We start from the raw sequence: 12835 nt of genomic DNA, 5'->3' as shown, positions 1-12835 counted from the left end.
CCGTGCTGTTAAGCAGGGAATGAAGCATAAATTGGCTAGAGAAAAATCATGTTCAGTATGACCATGAAAAGGAAATGCCGTATCTCTCATGAGAAAGAATGATCTTGAAAGACATCTATCCTGCTCGCCGGACTGCTGGGGCTAAGGCAATATCCAGACTCTTAAGATCATTATCTGAACTGCTCTCTGAACCTCTGCTTCCGCACTGTCAGCTGCAATACATGAGGGCAGTTTACAACAGTGTTAGTTATTCACTTGGAATTTCCCAGCTTTAGTTAGTTTAAGTGAGACCCTTAATGTCACTTAAACATAGTGGTTTTGTGCTATATTTTAATTTTGAAAGGATTATCAAGAAAATCTACCCTTTCCGTTAACTTTCTTTGAAAAACGATTAGGCGTTTTAGAAAGGATCTCCAAATATCCTCACCGTGCCTGATAAATTATCCACAACGAAACACATATTGCAGATGAAAATTAAGAAAATGCAGAGGCAAAATATAAAGTTCTCAGTCTGAAATTACAAATTTGTATTACTTGTGAATGAAACATGAGCAAACATTTTAAATCACACTGAAAGTTTCTTTGTGTTGGTATTTGGCTCTGTATATCTTTATTGATAAAACGAGCAATTTATTTTTCTTTTTATGGGGCTAACAATTACGCACCACTCAAAAGAATCTGATTGCTATTAGCTGACGACAGCACTTGCAAGGAAAAAAACTCCTTTGCCTTACACAAATGTTAGCAGTAGGATTCCACCTAAGAAAAGCTTTGGAGAACTGCTAATGAGCCTTCTTTAGCTACTCCTTCCTAAAATACCGTATTTTGTAATCTTGAGCTGCAACTATTTTCCTGATATTACATGTGGAAGTCACTGTGAAAACTAAACAGAGATAGGATATAACAAAAACCTCACTTGTAAATATGGTTCCTCAAACATAAAAATCTGGCAAAGCTCAAAGAGCAGAGCAGGAGGTAAGACAGATTTCATATGCTGCTGTCTTTAGTGCTTTTAATGTACATTGGATAATTATGTACTTCATGTCTTCCAAACTGAGTTACTTTGGTTTAAATCTATTTGTAGAATATCTGGCTATGTGTCTCTCCTAATTTCGTATAGTATTCTCTGGTCTAAAGCAAGCAGTTCCAAATTAAATAAATGAGCATACCTACTGCACAAAGCAATCGACTGCATTCCAGTGAAGCCCCTTTGAAAGCTATGTCAAACCTCTGCTGACTCAGGGAGGGAAGTACCTCATTCCCTTTGCATTAGTCACCCTGCTAGAGATTAATCCTAATGAGCTTTTTTTACAGGCTTGTCTGGCACACCCAGGATTTGCATAACATACCTGTAACTTCTCAATATTTAGCCCAAAATGTGCTCGTTCAAATCCAGATAGATATCAGCTTTTCCAGAAACCATTAACTACAGCGTTACTGCAGGAGCTTATCGAGCCCAGAGTGGGGCCGGCCACAGGGCGCTTCCGCAGCTTTGGTAAGCAGCCATGGCAGGCTAAGTACTGCAAAATCAGCATGGGCCAACACTCACACAAACACCCGTGTAAACGACACATCTCACAAAAGGTCACAGCATTAGAGAACAACAGTGTTCTCTTTTTCTTTATTTCATTATCCTCATTATCTCCCTCATTATCTCCCTATTTCACTGAATTTTGGCAAACAGTGGGCATCTATTTGATGAGACTACACTGTTTGCAGACTCTGTGATGGAGTTTCAAGCTTCCTCCCAGCTGTATCCTGCCCTCATTAGGCAAACAACCATCCCTTGGCCTTTTCCTCCCACCAGCATGAGAAAAGACTAACAAAATTTCAGTTCACAGAGAAAACAGGAGTTGCACACCTTTGATCACTGTTGAGTTATTTTACTCTTAAATACAATGCCCCAGTAATTTTTACTGAAGGAACAATACTAAACTAGTAATCCATACTTACAATACCATCAAAACATCAGAAATTTAAGTTCTATCATGCAAAAAAATTGTTTGCATGCCACTTGGCTCAGTTCTTTTACATATAAAAAGAATTAAATTGCCACTATTAGATGCATGGGCTAAAGCAAGAAGCCTGGTCTATTCTGGACAAAGGGCTGGAAAATAATTTTCAGATCTGAAGAATTTTAAAAGAAGACAGTAACAAGCTCTTTCCCAGTTAAATGAGGGTACTGCTAGCTTGGTTACTGCAGCCAACCTAAATCACTGCAGCATCCCATGGAGTGAAGCTGTGTCTTTAAGGTAGCTAAGAACCAAACTGCTTTCCTCAGAAGTAAAAAAAAAAAAAAAAAAAAGGTCATCACAGCTTACAGTCTAATATACTCCACAAAGGACACAGTCTGAAACCTGTCAGTTTACTGAGCACTAGTTCATAGTCCCTGCACACTCCAGCTACAGTCTGGCAATGGCAGCATAAGAACACAATAAATAGCTTGGTCTCTATTAACAAGAAATAAAGTAGCACAGCTGTGTTTCACCATGACAGACCCCAATCACAATGATGACTCACTGTCACTGTCACTCCCTCAAGTACTGGCCTGGCAGCCTATATTCAGATTTTGACCTCTCTTAAGGATTCCTAAGGTACACACCATCCTAGTAGCTAAGGGCTATGTAAATGAAGCACTGCAAGTTGTGCATTGGTACACTTGACTTCTGGACATCCAGCCACAGAAGCGGTACACAACCCAAGTGGTGTTAATGCCTACATTTCCTAAGAAAAGAATGCGTGCTTTGGGAAGGGCTGGCAGTAATGGTTTGCCATGAGGCTCTCAGGAGGAATCATGAGAACTGGCCAGGAAGATGCATGAACACAGGCTGGATCTAAGTCTCTATCTCCCTGAACGAAAGATGCTCAGGCATGTGAATGGACCAAAAAAGGTGTCTCCAGCTATCCTGCAGCTACATCACAGAATTGTCTGCACCACAAGCATTTCAATGAAAACAGCAGGCCTCTTTTATTTTAAATGGCGTTTTATAGCAATGTCTTTTCTTTTTAAATATAACAAGACTGGATTTGAAATGTTCCTACAAATGCCCAAATTAGCATCTCCTGTGCATGCTTCCTAACCACCAGGCCATCAGACAGCCAGCATGGGGAAGAGAGAGGAGGGGATTTACCAAGTCTCCTGACAATCCATCTCATCAGCATCTCTATGCAATTCATGAATGTTGTGAATAGTGCTCGGGTCCTGGCAACCTCAACCAGGGCAGAAGTCCGTGAAAAAATGAAGCCTAAAATCCTTCAGGACTTTTCCAGTCTCTGGACACCAAAGACACTACCTGGAAACTGAAATGTGGTGCTGTTCTATTACTGCATACCTATGATGACCGTTTCATGAAGAAAAGCTAAACCAATTCTGCCAGCTCCATGAAGCAGGAATTCCCTTTTTCCTGTGTCCCATGGGCAGGCGCTGACAGAGACATTGCCAGCTGTCTCTGTTCACACAGGCCTCACTGTGAAAAAGCCAAACAGCAACACGACTTTCTATGCTGCACCATTTAGCTTTGGCTGAAAGTGTAATCGTGTGTCTGTGGTTTTCCTGTTTGGGTGCCTAATTTAATTGGCTGAGTCCACTCCTTCAAGTGTGGAATGGACTCTGAGGGTATGAGGAATTAGCATGATTCTGCCAGAGACATTCCACCCAGATCCCATGTTTGTTTAACATGTACAAACAGCTAAAATAAAATACTTGTTGGCCTCAGTAATAAACAGAATATAAAATAGTGTGAAATTAAGCAAGACCAGCTGGGCTCCAGGAGAAATGAAAGGAACAGTTAACCTACACTACACAATGATCTGGAATGCAGACATACTAAGATGGACTGCTATTGATGTCTGGTTTTGATGCATTTTATATACAAAGTGCTGATTAGATCTAGCTACCAAATTATACCCTTTCGTATCCATATGTCAGTAATAAACAAAATTTAGAGAAGCAAAACAATCGCTCTGCAAGCCAAGTTTAAAATGTTGCATCACTGGCTGTAGAAGTGTGAAGTCATCACAGCAGTGATAATGATTCCATTGTTACAGAGGCAAAGTAAAGGGGGAAACAAACAAAAAAAAGAACATGAAGAATTCTTCTGACCTAAGGCAGGATTTGTCCAGCCCTCAGGGACTCACAAAAATTTCAGGATAAGTATCTGTGTAGAATCCATGTAGGAGCATTTGGGCCTCCAGATATATATACTGAAACCATAAACCAAGCAACTGCTTAAGTAGAGTTCTTGAGAGAACTTTAGAAAATTGTTCCCTATAACACAAGGCAGGATGGAGGTACTCCCTTAGAAGGGATTTTTCTTCCTCAACTGGGAAAGAGAGTCAGGGACTCTGTGATACAGAAGGCACAATTCTATCTCACTGCATTATGCAATTTTGAACAAAGATTTCAAGCAGAAAAGTGACTTAAGCTGCAATTCCTGTGAGGGATGCTCTGCTGCACTGCCCAGACCACCCTTGTCTCTTTCTCTGGCTAGTCACTGTGCTCCAAACCTTTCCCACTTACTTTCCCTTGGGATTATACCTGTGGCGTAGTGGCTAACATTGCCCTTGCAGCAAACTTTTCCTGGCAGTTGGACATTTTGGATCTTTTCCAGTTTGTTACAAACAACGTATCAAATGCATTTATGTTTCCAATCTCTTTTTTAGGAAAAAGAGGCTAAATGAGGAAATAAAGTCTAGCCCTTGGAAAAGCTGCATGGGAAATAAGTTTGTCAGGGCTAAATCAGTGACAAAATAAAATGTTTGGGAGAACAGATTTAGGAGTCTGTCAGACAAATTACTACTTATATTTTATTTCATTGGCAGCTGGACTGTTTTGATCTTTCATTTTCTTTTAAAAATAATTAACTGGGAATAGTAGTCAGGATCTAGTTCTTCCTCCCCAGTGTGAACTCACTGTTGAATTGCCAAACCAAGAGAAAGGCTTTTCTCTCAGTCAAAGTGTAGGTACCTGTTTCTTACCACCTAAGGGCAAGATTCTTCAAATCATCCATGGTGAAGCCTAAGCCCCAAGACGCAGCTTCCTGTGAAAGACTCTGTCTGTACAGTCCAGTGCCACTATGCCTCTGAAGGCACTGGAGCACCAGCTAGGTCACAGATAACAGCAACTTTAATTTTACTCTGGTGATCATTTAAAAACACTGCTTCCATACATTGCTTTTTCTCCCACAGTTCTTCTGATATAAAATATCAAGATGATTCACTTGCCATGTAAACCAACATGATGGGGAACTGGCTCAAAATCAAAAGGAAACAAGAAAAGAATTTCACAGCACCACCTGTATCAATAACAGAACATAGCAGAGCATCACCAGTCTGAATACCTGAACCATTACTTATCTAGATGAGAAATGACTGTCACTTGAATGTCTCTTCCCAACCTTTATTATTTTCCTTTATCTAGAAAAAGTTGGAATAAAGCAAAACAAACTGAATTTTCATTCTCAGCCCAGAAGAACAATGTTGGGACTTTATAGCCACCCTGGAAGCCCATTCTTCTGGGGATGCAGACCCAGATTGCTAACACCAGCCTTGAGCTTGATGGACATATGAAGGCATGCTCCAGTGGCCAATAACATACACACAATTGGGTTTTCTTGCCTTAAGAGCAGGCAATGCTCTGGAATACAGAGCTTCATATATTGCCATTGTAAAGGTTTGAGAATTAACTAGTAATAAATACTAGTCACATAGTCATGGTAGAGTGGATAAATCACTAAATCATTCATTTATATAGTACAACACAGTTACAGTAATAATACTGTACATCTGGTGAGGGGGCCAGCTGGGGAAAAATATTCTTTAGCATCATGCACAGTCATTCAAGAGCTCTGTTTTAACTTCTATCACTAACTAAAGCTGCGCAATACATAAGTACATCAGCTTTCCACCTTCAGGAACCTGACTCCAACACCTTCTTTTCACCCTGCTGCCTGGAACTTAACACTTTCAGCATCAGTTAGCATCATCCAGCAGGAGCTTTTAAGAAGTCTGCTTTTAAAGGGGCTCCAGAAGTAAGGCTGGGGATTCAGATACTTCACCCAGAGACTGAAGCTAACTGGACTAAAGGAAGCAAAGACATGGGATGCCTGTGAAGATATGCAAAAGCACTTTATGAGACAAATTTCTGGGTGACAAATTGATCAATGAAATTTAATGCAAGCAAATGTAAAGGGAAACATATGGAATCAACAATTCTTACTATGTGTTTAAAATTTCAGTCTCCAAGCTCGTTACTGCACCAAAAGGAAAATCTTGATAGCCCAGTGTAGGTAACAGACTAGCCAGACAAGATAACATAACAGATAATGAAAGCCTCAGCTAAAAGAACAGCTGGCAGAAGAAAATAGTAAATTAAATATTAGGAGCCATTGTGAAAGTAGAGAGTGTGACTGCATCAGTGCATAAATCCACAGAGCCCTTGTATCTGGTTTTGATCCCGTTTGTCAAATGGATAGACAAATAGAAAAGGCATGGAGAAGAGTGGCAAGGATAATAAAAGCTGCAGAATGACTACTGGACAGGAAACTATCACATATGCTGGTATGGTTCAGTATGGAAGACATGCCGTAGGGAGGATACAATAGACACCTATCAAATTGGAAGTGGCATGGCAACAGTAACGGAGGATCCATTCACTGCTTCTTCCCATACCAAGAGCTCAGAAGCATCATATAAAACAAACAGATCCCACACTCTAACCAGTGTAATGTACAGTCAAGCTGTGGAATACCTTGAAGAAGAATGTCACAGTGGATGCAAAGGTTTGAACCTGGTTCCTGGATTCTTGAGGAAAAAATTGTGAAGGTCTCCCAAGGAGAAAAACCTCTCTTCTGGCTCAGCAGGGCTAGAAGAGTGTGTTTGTGTTCAGAATAGTACTTCAGAGGGTAATAGCTACCTTCTTCAACTTCTGGTGATACCTGAGACAAGGATGGGGCTAGATGAGCTTTTGGGTCTAATAAGGCTCATCTCATATCCTTTCTCAATCATTTGCCTTTTAGTGTCATCAAGTAAATTGTGTACACAGATCCTCCTCCCCTCACAGCTCTATAGGCTGAAAAGGCTTCTATCCTCAGCAACTTGTCACTGCCTCATTGCTGGGGTCATATCAAATTTGTTAACTAGAACTGCTTCTTTATGCCCCCACCTGCTTTAGTGAAAACAAACCCTACTTATAGTGACAGTATTATTTAAACCAATTAAGACACTTTTTGAGGAATACAGGTTAAGGGTTCTCATCTGAACAGCTCAGTCACCATACTGGAGTAGGGATGCATCAACCATCTGGAAAGGCAGAACAGACTACAGACCTGTCTTTCCTTTCCACGTTTGTTCTCCCAGAAATGAGAAGTATCAAATCTCTCTGGCACAGGAACTCACTGTTTGTGAATGAAGATGGCTGACAATTTTTTAAAATTTTCTTTTTAAGTTCCTGCTGGTTTTCATTTTCACTGTTTCTTTGTTGGACTCTTTTTCTCCACAGGAAGTTCAGGTTTGAAAAAAAAACAAAACAAAATCTCTACATCCAATGTGAGATATCTGCCACTCTGTAATTCATTTAAATACTTTACTGAAAACATTATCAAAATGGTTCTAATAATTGATTATATCCAGTAATATTTTTAGTATGTCAAATCTGTTTCAGAGTATGCACTACTATGCAAAAAAGAGAAACTCTATATGCTTCAGTATGAACAACTTAAAGTTAAGAATTTTCACTGAAATCATGCTCACTCTTAGTCAACTCAATGTAAGTAATTGATCTGACTGCATAATCATTGTATTTTTTAAGATGTGAATACTAGTATCGGTGAAATATTAGAAGTAAATTTTGATGTTTCCCATATTTATTTTTACTTTTTTTTTTATTTGTAATCATCACACAGCAGAGATTTTTTTTTCAAAAGCCTCTCTTGGTAGTTTCCTATTTAACTATGTGCATTAAATTGCAACAATCCTCAGGCAGTTTATCCAGAATAGCATTTCTGCCTTTCAGAGCTCAACAAAGGAACCACCACCTTACAACATCTGTCTGCCTCTGTGGAAGGAAGGAGCATGGCCCTCAACAAACACCCTTGGTGATAAATTTAAAGAAGAAAACTATGTGATTGCCTTTATACCCTATTTAATCAATCCACATCCTTCTTCATCAATTCAGCTAGCATCAATAAGAAACTAAGGATGAAGATCAGGGCTGTGTGCTAATGACCAAAGCTGAAAATGTATCCCAGTTCATTAAACATTTTCACTGTTTCTGTCTTCAGAGTTGATAATATGTTTTCATAAGCAGGCAGGTTATTAAAACCCAAACTTCCTGGTGAGCACTGGGACATTACCCATTAACTTGTTTCTGAAGAGAACTGTCCATTGACAGCAGACAAAAAGGAGAATCTTTACCCCACCAACTGCTCATTAAAAAAGGTAAAAAGTGCTCCTCAAAAGACAGGCCTTCACATAAACACTGAAGTTTCAATTTAAGTCTTGATGAAATAAAAATAAGTAAGAACAAGACCAATAGGCCAATTGCATGCACAGGCAGCATACATCAGCATATACCACACATCTTTGTTGCACAACAGAACAACAGAGGAGAACAAGCACTTTAAAGAACCACAGGGAAAAATTTGAAAATTTTAATATTTTTTGGTACTTCTAGTTCTCAGGATATGCATCTGTAAAACCAGGAAAACCTTCCAGCAAAAAAAAAAAAAAAAAAAAAAAAGACAACTCTTTGACATAAGTACTGTTCTCAGTGATTCATTTGAATGTGCTGAACTCATAATCTGAACCTGAAATCTAAGAACCACCAGCTGGGCTGGGATTCAAAATTACATTGAAGGAGTGCTTTTCTGGAGTTGTGAGGCATTAAGTAGTAGAGGCAATTACTTTTCTCACCTATTCCATACGGAAACTAGGAAGAGAAACAGGTAAGAATTAGGAAAAGAAGACTTAGTGTTGGACTATAGCATCTTGCACGGCTGAACCAGAGGCTGCTTTAAAAAGGAACTTCAAAAATTAAAATAAACCTTTTACAGTCAATCATTTCAAGATGGAGCTGGAAGAAAGACAAAACAAATAAGATAAAATAGGACATAGTAAATTAGTTAAAAAATAATCTGTTTATGTACTGAGAGTTCACTTATTATAAGAGGGGCAAGAAAAGGTCCTGCCAAGTATCAGCATTACTGCCAAGGGAAGGAAGAGGGAGTCCATGGAATAAGTATATGAGGGAATATCTATAGGTCATGTATAAAGAGCATGGAGGAAGCTTGCAACCAAAGGAACTGCACAGAGGCACAGTCTGGTACACTGTGTAAGGAATGCAGAGGGTCACAGACCTCTTCTATTTCAGTTTAGGAGTGATTAAGAACTGCTGTCAGCTATCCACACCCAGCTGGGGAGATGCCTGGTGGGCAGGATTCTCTCTAAGTCCACGAAGTATCACTAGTCTATGCAATATACATTAATTTAACCTGCACTGCAGAATGTGCTACCTAAAATGAGCCCAACCAAAGCAAGGGGTGGCAAAGCAGGTCCTGGTTCCCAGGAGTCAAGCACTGCTCATGGCCAGCAGCTGCTGGAAGTGCAGGAAGGTGGCTCTCATGGGTGTAAGCTGCAGAAGAAATGTGTGCAGGTTAGGAACCCAGCAACACAAACGGACTGCAGGATCAGGCAGAATTTTCAGCAAAACAGACAACAGGAGTGTGTAAAATAAAGCAGGCCTGATCTGCTTTAACTCAGCCTTCACCCTTCTCAGCACACATGGGCACAAATGAGCATCCTTCCTGGAGCCAATGACAGCACAGGGCTGCATTCATTCCAAAGTAAATTACTCCCTTTCTTTGCATAATTTACACAAGTCAACCTCTTACAGCCACAAATTACAGCAACTTGCATCTTACAGGTATTTACAACCATGAAGTACTGGAGCTGGGTAAGGGAATAGTGATAAAAAGAAGAAAAGCTACAGAAAGCTCAAACAAAAGATCAAAAGGGCTGTGCCAATGTAATAAGTGTAACAGTAAACACTCTAATTTCTTCATCATATTACTGGAAGTGGCGTTGCTATGGTAAACAAATTAATATTTTTAATTCAATTTACTTAGAACTACCTATGACCTCCATTTACTTTTGCTGTTTCTCCCAGTTTGAACAATGAAAAGCAATAAAGCAAGTTTCACTTTTGCTTCCAGCCAGTTTCACTCTCAGAAAAGACTATTTATTTATTAAAAAAAACCCCACAGGTCGATTTCATTGGAATCAAAAGCTGCACACATTACTGTTGACCTCTGATTCAATAAAAGGTTTATGGAACACTTAGGTCTAGGTGAAATTAAGTTGACAGAGTTTTGATAACAAATACTCAATTGATTTACAGAGAAATTAATTTAGTCCAAAGTGTTAGTACAGCAATTTGTTAAAATTGCAAATTATAGAATTTCACAGAGTTACAAAATTATTGAGGCTGGAGGGCACCTTTGGAGACTGCTCAGTTCAAACCCCTGCTCAAAGTTGGCTCAACAAGAACAGGTTGCTCATGGCTGTGTCTTGTCCAGTTTTGAATGTCTCCAAGGACAGAGACTCCACAACATTTCATGGCAATCTGTTTCAGTGCTCATTCACCCTTACAATTAAAAACACTTTCTTTTTACATTGAAGCGGAATTTTCTGTATTTCAGTTTATACCTTTTGTCACTTGTTTTTTTGCCTGCATGGTTTTGAGAAGAGCCTGGCTCTTTATCCTTCATACCCTCCTGAGCAGGGGGCCCACATTTGCTTTTACCTTTGTGCTGATAATGCACCTGCAGGAGCCTTTCTTGCCACCCTTTACGAGATCCAAGTCCCCAGGGGCTTTACCTTTCCTCAGTCCATCCTTGTACCTCTGAAGTCCTCCTGGGTGACTCCTTTCAACTCTTGTATTCGTCTTTGTTTCTTTTTAACAAAAATTTCATGCACACAGAAAGCTACACCAGCATGCAATTTTGTCATTTTGTGTGGACAATCCCCTTAATGCAATTGCTTTTCTAGTACAGTGCAATGGAAATATCAAAGTCCTATTTATACACTTCAACACATTTAAATAAAGAAAAAACCCACCCAACAAACCAAAAAGTGCAAAACTGTGTCTACAACGGCACAGTGCTGTGTCTTGTTCTTACAGTGTCTCCTGCAGCACCCTGCTGTACACCAGGAGCTCCAAGAGCAGGAGGCAGGCTATGCTGCTGTACTGCCATCAAGTCATGGCTTGTAAACCCTGAACAAAGACTGAGCAGTGAGGAACTGCATGCGCAGTCCATACAATCTTCATAAAAGCAAATAATGAACAAATAAACACTCCTTGATGGATGAGCCAGACAGCAAATATCCCACAAGTTCCTCCCCAGCCCTATTCCCACAGGTAGGCTAAGGACTCTTAAAAGCACTCCCACAAAAACTGCTAGAAGACCTTGGGCCCATTGCTCCTTTGCTCTACTGCCTTTTGCAGTTGTAAAGGGCAAATAAAAAATGAAAATAAATGCCAGTTCTTAAGTGCTTTAGACCACTGAACACATCCAGAGACCAAGACACTCGCATTGCCTCTGCTCCCCTCACTGCCCTCAGTGAGTATGTGGCTTGTACAGCTTTAGCTCAGCAAAAATACCAGAAAGCACTTTAAATCCTTCCTCCAGAGAAAGCAACACCTTCTCTACTACCTGTAGCTCAGCTTTTCTCTGACAAGTTCCTCAGGTTTCTCTGTGAAACACCTGTGGTCCAAGGCCCTGGGTGGCCAGCACGGCCACTGCAAGAGGACAGGTTTGTACATTCGTAGCTGGAGCACAGTTGCCCATGTTTGTCTGTGAAACTGTGCCTATGGGACAGGCACTGCTGAAAACTGCTGCTGCACATCACAGCTGAGAAGGACCCACTCTCACTTGGCAGAGCAGTGCCACCACTTCCCCCTCAGCGGGACAGTTCTGCCAGTGACATCCTGCAGGGACAGTGTTGGGGGTTAAGATTTTTCCTTTCCTTTTTTTAAATTTCTCTTCGGGAATTTTCTCCCATTTGTTGCTAAGAAACAATAAGTACTCATACTTAAGAGAACAAAAGATGGGAGAAAGAGGAGGGACAAGGGTGCAGCTGGCTACTCTCTTATCTGGGAAGGGCAGAGTTACCTGGAGATTTTAGGCTGGAAGGAAGGGGCTGGGTGCAGCTTCTAGCGCTCTCACTCTCGGCATCGGAGGGGAGACTGATTGCAGCCACTGTGGGGAGAATTCGTCACCACCACGGGGTTCCATCCTGTCTTCTCCTATCCTTGCTGCTTCCAAGGTTCCTGCTACAGCTCATTTCCCTATCTGGAGGGGCACTGGGACCAGCTGCCCGCTGTGAGTTTGTAAAGAAAGAGCCTCTTCCATCCCTTCCGCTGACCCGCCCGCCATTACCCTGTGAGGGACACGGGGCTGAGCTCGGGCCGCGGCGCCCCCTGCTGGTGGGGGAATCCTCCTGCCGTGCACGGCCAGGAGCCAGCAGCGCCCCTGCAGGCTGCGGCCGGAACTGCAGCCAGGGCAACGCGCCTGCCGCTGAGAGCACGCGTGGACTGCGTGTCTGCCCTTGTTCGCTGCTGTTTGCCTGCCTTGTTATGTACATATACACACTAGCAAAGAACTCTTATTCCTTCACCCACATTTTGCCTGAAAGCCCCATAATTTCAGAGTTATAATAATTTTGAGGGAAGGGAGTCACATTTTCTATTCCAAGGTAGGTTCCCACCTTCCTTGGGAGATGCCTCTCTTTCAAACCAAGACAGACAGGAAACTCCTTTGGGAGCAGGGCACCCACCTGG

At 41.1% G+C, this 12835-nt stretch overlaps 1 protein-coding gene across 5 annotated transcripts in view; it reads right to left on the bottom strand.

The window, feature by feature from the left end:
• Window positions 1-12835, bottom strand: part of LOC135305114 (uncharacterized) — a 494456-nt gene that overhangs the window by 186293 nt on the left and 295328 nt on the right. Inside the window, exon 1 of one of the 5 annotated variants that reach the window (XR_010366404.1) lies at window positions 12168-12438. The exons of the other annotated variants lie outside the window; for them this stretch is intronic. The gene's annotated coding sequence lies outside the window, so the exon portion shown is untranslated. Of the gene's footprint in view, window positions 1-12167; window positions 12439-12835 lie in introns of those variants that run through there. 5 annotated transcript variants of the gene reach the window in all.

This window comes from Passer domesticus, chromosome 7, assembly GCF_036417665.1.
Source record: "Passer domesticus isolate bPasDom1 chromosome 7, bPasDom1.hap1, whole genome shotgun sequence".
Classification (NCBI taxonomy): domain Eukaryota; kingdom Metazoa; phylum Chordata; class Aves; order Passeriformes; family Passeridae; genus Passer; species Passer domesticus.
This window is presented reverse-complemented; position numbering and strand designations above follow the sequence as displayed.